We start from the raw sequence: 6,000 nt of genomic DNA on the forward strand, positions 1-6,000 counted from the left end.
AAATACCACATGTAACTTATAGTTCGAGATAGCCAGGTTGCTTGTTCACAGGAGATGCCCCAAACACATCTTATAGCAGTACTTATGTAATGAAAAGAAAACGGCAAGCACATTCTGATGAGGGTGATTCCTATACCTCTCCAGACATTACCAAAGCTGTACAGTGGCACAGGGTTAAAGTCCTACAATAGGGAGTGCATAATAGCAAAAAGCCTCAACCCAAGGCCACAAACTAATCCCTGTGGAATAGGCCTTGTGTTATGGGGATTTTATCTTTCTTTTAGAACATTTGAGCAAACAGTAGACAGCAAAGATATGACACGCTTGTTTCCTAAATAACAATATAACATTACCAGATTGGTTCATAAACAAACCTCTCTTGAAGATATGGGAGCTCTAATCTCTCAAGAAGAAACAGACTTCTTCTACTGTTGTTGTCGCCAACACTGCAGTTTAAATGACCCATTCACCCATGCATACATAATGATGCTATCCCAAAGGTTTGAATCCTGGGCCAGGCAGTAGGAGAGACTAACCCGCAACTGGTTAGTTACAATTGGCTGCCGTTGTGCCCTTGAGCAATACTCTTAACCCCTAGCTAACACCTGGCATTCTACACTGCAGCTGACCCTGTGCTCCTCCCAATGTGTGGTGTGTTTGTGTCTTTGGGGGGATGGGAACAGAGCAAAATAAGAATTTCTTTATCTGATGAAGCACTATAGAAGGACTATTATTTTCTATGATTCTATGGGCTGAACCACTGCTTCTCCACTATTGGACCTTCAGTCCCTGTATTCATAGAACCATAACCAATCCAAAAGCAGAAGACTGGAGTTTGGATGAAGTCCATATTTAAAAGTTATGATTGATAACATCTAAATTCCAATGTTCCACACGTGGTCACACATAAATCTAAAGTTAGTCATTGCTGTCTCTGGGAAATCAGCCTGCAGCCATCATAATTATGATTAACAGTATGGTGAGGAGCAATCTGTAAACCTTACCTCTTTTGAGGGTGGTGAGTGGTGATACATTTCCTGCAACTTCAATTAGTGTTTATGCGTGTGGAGGTATGTATGTATAAATGTATTTAATGTTTATGTATATGAATGCTCTGAAGAAGGCTTTGAGGCCGTGGCCAATATTTAACCTCAATAAATAAGTGATACTGTCAAGTGCAGAGTGCATTAAGTGTTCTTCTTTTATTTTAAGTTATGTATGAATGTATACAAATATGCATAATTGGTCAACTTACACACTAAAAAACGAGGGTTCCTCAAGGGTTCTTTAGGAAGGGTAATGGTTCTATGTGGAACCATACTGACCCAAAGAACCCTTAGAGCCCTTCAATGGTTCTTTGCATTTCAAAACAGTTTTTTTTCCTCTTTAAGTGATAATTAAAATGTGGGGGCCATAGCTCATTAGAATATCTTGGGGCGTGGTTTGCTCACAGCTCTTTTTGTGTGACAGGGACTCCTAGCTGTTCCACAGCTAGCACACCTGATTCAACTTGTTTATAAACACAGTAATAAAACCTCTGGAATTTTAACAATATAATATGGCTATTAAACCAGACCCTGCATGGTTCTACAAAGAAACGTTGAGATTGAGAAAGCATTCTCCATAAAGGTTCTATAAAGAATCATAAAAAAGGGTTCTATATAGCCCCAAAAAGGTTGTAAACAGCCTTCAGAAAGTATTAACTTATACTAAGTAATTTCAAAGTGGAATAATAATAATAATAATAATAATAATGAAAATAAAACACTAATATATCTTGATTATATATTTAACCCCTGAGTCAATACATGTTAAAATCGCCTTTGTCAGCGATTACAGCTGTGAGTCTTTCTGGGTAAGTCTCTAAGAGCTTTGCACACCTGGATTGTACAACATTTGCGCATTCTTTTTTAAATTCTTCAACCTCTGTCAAGTTGGTTGTTGATCATTGCTAGACAGCCATTTTCAAGTCTTTCCATAGATTTTCAAGCCGATTTAAGTCAAAACTGTAAGTAGGCCATTCAAGAACATACAATGTCGTTTTGGTAAGCAACTCCAGTGTATATTTGGCCTTGTGTTTTAGGTTATTGTCCTGCTGAAAGGTGAATTTGTCTCCCAGTGTCTGTTGAAAAGCAGATTGAACCAGGTTTTCCTCTAGAATTTTGCCTGTGCTTAGCTCTATTCCATTAATTTTTATCCAAAACAAACTCCCCAGTCCTTGCTGATGACAAGCATACCCATAACATGATGCAGCCACCACCATGCTTGAAATTATTAAGAGTGGTACTCAGTGATGTGTTGTGTTGGATTTGCCCCAAACATAACGCTTTGTGTTCAGGTTATTAAGTTAATTTCTTTCCCAAATTTTTGCCAGTTTTACTTTAGTGTCTTATTGCAAACATGATGCATGTTTTGGAATATTTTTATTGTGGAGTAAGTACAATGTTGTTGATCCATTCTCAGTTTTCTCCTATCACAGCCATTAAACTCTGTAATTGTTTTAAAGTCACCATTGGCCTCATGGGGAAATCCCTGAGAGGTTTCCTTCCTCTCCGGCAACTGAGTCAGGAAGGATGCCTGCATGTATCTTTGTAGTGACTGGGTGTATTGATACACCGTCCAAAGTTTATTTAATAACTTCATCATGCTCAAAGGGATATTCAATGTATGTCTTTTTTTTAACCCATCTACCAATAGGTGCCCTTCTTTGCGAGGCAGTGGAAAACCTCCCTGTTTTTTTGTGGTTGAATCTATGTTTGAAATTCACTGATCGACTAAGGGACATTACAGATAATTGAATGTGTGGAGTACAGAGATAAGGTAGCCATTCAAAAATCATGTTAAACACTATTATTGCACACAGAGTGAGTCCATCCAACTTATTATGTGACTTTTTAAGCGCATTTTTACTCCTGAACTTATTTAGGCTTGCCATAACAAAGAGGTTGAATACTTATTGACTCAAGACACTTCAGCTTTTCATTTTTAATTAGTAAAAATGTCTTAAAACATAATTCCACTTTGACATTATGGGGTATTGAGTGTAGGCCAGTGACACAAAATCTCAATTTAATAAATGTTAAATACAGGCTGTAACACAACAAAAGTGGAAAAAATAATTGTGTGTGAGTGAAAACATGAAATAAGAAGAAATAATAATGTAAAGTCATAGAACATGGCCATGTATGGAGTTACCTGCAATGCTATAGGCCTACACTTGACTTGTTCCACTCCGTAATAGAAACAGGGAGGTCTGCACCATATTAGTTATTGATATAATGACAATGTAGTTACATCTATAAACACTTTTATCACCATATACATTGAAATGACCAGTAAGTGTAATAAATAATTTGATTGATTCTCAAAATGAGTTAGACATACATCACTCATATTACCAATAGACAAACACTCTGTGGCTCGACGTGTTTTGAATGATAGTTTTCCAGTACGATGTACAATGAGAATTGCTGTATAGGTCTATTGGAGACACAGTCAACAATGGACCTACTATCTCAAAACAATTGGCCTAATGCTATTGATATCAGTTGAAGCTATGGTATCAATAGCTAAAGAGTAACTACGTCCTGTTCAAAAGCAATCACAGTATTTAATGATACGTTGACATCACAGGAGGTTGGCGCCATAAATGGGGAGAACGGGCTCGTGGTAATGAGTGGAATGGTATCAAATACATCAAACATATGGTTTCCATGTGTTTGATGCCATTCCATTTGCTCCATTCCGACCATTAATAGGGGTTGACTACTTATTGACTCAAGACATTTCAGCTTTTCATTTTTAATGAATTTGTAAAACATTTCTTAAAACATAATTCCACTTTGACATTATGGGGTATTGTATGTAGGCCAGTGACACACAATCTCAATTTAATGAATTCAGGCTTTAAGACAAGAAAATGTGCAAAAAGTTAAGAGGTGTGTAATCTTGGTTACCCCAAAGTAATCTTCTCTCGCCAAAGTTTGTCATTTCCTATTTTACTTCTTGGGGGAATGCCATTAACAATTCGTATTACCTTTGTGCAAATGATGGAGGCGAAGTCTCCAAACCCCTCCCTTCCCCAAATTTCACCAGTGTTTTATGGCCAAAATAACATTTAAGTTTTCATGAATTTTTACAATATAGCCAGTGGAATCTAGTGGAAACAGTTGATCATCCTCACACCGGTTTGAAAATCACGGATCCAGTTTAAGCACTGCATTAGCCCAATCCTGATTCGTCCAAATAATCAATGATGAAAACTCAAAACCAGGAGCTACTGCTGCTCATAATCACATAATTCTACATGAGCCTTGACAGATTCTCGCAGTTTAATCTGTCCACAAGAATCTGTCCACGAGAGATTAAAGGGTGTGAATACTTTATCAAGGCACCTTTTTTAATGGTTATTTATAGCGCCATACACGATCCATTTAGAAACTTTTGAGTGTGGCTCTTTATAGAACCTCCCAATTCTTTTTCATATAGCACCAAAAAGTGTTCCGCTATGGTTACAAGCAAAATAGCCCTTATTTGGCATTATATATAATCACTTGTTTTTAGTGTGTACTGGCTTGCACCTCCTATAGGCTGAACCAACATATGACATGTCCTGTTGCAGCTTCAACATGGCTGGGAAGAGAGGGGGTGCAGTGAAACAGGCCCATACCTTTGTCCATGTCATTCATCTAAAGCCAACTTTACCATTTACTCATTAAGAAAATGAATCTAAATGATACAGGGGCTCTCCTAACCCTAAAAAAGACACAGTCCTTGTACATTATAATTCATTTCAGAAATGCACTTAATATAAGGTCACATCAAAGATAAAATATCAACCACAGGAGGCTGCTGAGGGGAGAACGGATCATAGTAATGGTCGGAATGGAGCAAATAGAATGACATCAAACACCTGGAAACCATGGAAACCATGTGTTTGATGTATTTGATACCATTCCACTAATTCCGCTCCAGCCATTACCACGAGCCCGTTCTCCCCAATTACGGCGCCAACCTCCTGGGATGTCAACTTATCATTAAATACTGCTTTTGAACAGGACGTAGTTACTCTTTAGCTATTGATACCATTGCTTCAACTGATATCAATAGCATTAGGCCAATTGTTTTGAGATAGAAGGTCCATTGTTGACTGTGTCTCCAATAGACCTATACAGCAATTCTCATTGTACATCGTACTGGAAAACTATCATTCAAAACACGTCGAGCCACAGAGTGTTTGTCTATTGGTAATATGAGTGATGTATTTCTAACTCATTTTGAGAATCGATAAAATTATTTTATTACATTTACTGGTGATTTCCATGTACAGTGGGGAGAACAAGTATTTGATACACTGCCGATTTTGCAGGTTTTCCTACTTACAAAGCATGTAGAGGTCTGTAATTTTTATCATAGGTACACTTCAACTGTGAGAGGCGGAATCTAAAACAAAAATCCAGTAGATCACATTGTATGATTTTAAAGTAATTAATTTGCATTTTATTGCGTGACATAAGTATTTGATCACCTACCAACCAGTAAGAATTCCGGCTCTCACAGCCCTGTTAGTTTTTCTTTAAGAAGCCCTCCTGTTCTCCACTCATTACCTGTATTAACTGCACCTGTTTGAACTCGTTACCTGTATAAAAGACACCTGTCAACACACTCAATCAAACAGACTCCAACCTCTCCACAATGGCCAAGACCAGAGAGCTGTGTAAGGACATCAGGGTTAAAATTGTAGACCTGCACAAGGCTGGGATGGGCTACAGGACAATAGGCAAGCAGCTTGGTGAAAAGGCAACAACTGTTGGCGCAATTATTAGAAAATGGAAGAAGTTCAAGATGACGGTCAATCACCCTCGGTCTGGGGCTCCATGCAAGATCTCACCTTGTGGGGCATCAATGATCATGAGGAAGGTGAGGGATCAGCCTATAACTACACGGCAGGACCTGGTCAATGACCTGAAGAGAGCTGGGACCACAGTCTCAAAGAAAACC

This window comes from Coregonus lavaretus, assembly GCF_964263955.1.
Source record: "Coregonus lavaretus genome assembly, chromosome: 20".
Taxonomy (NCBI): domain Eukaryota; kingdom Metazoa; phylum Chordata; class Actinopteri; order Salmoniformes; family Salmonidae; genus Coregonus; species Coregonus lavaretus.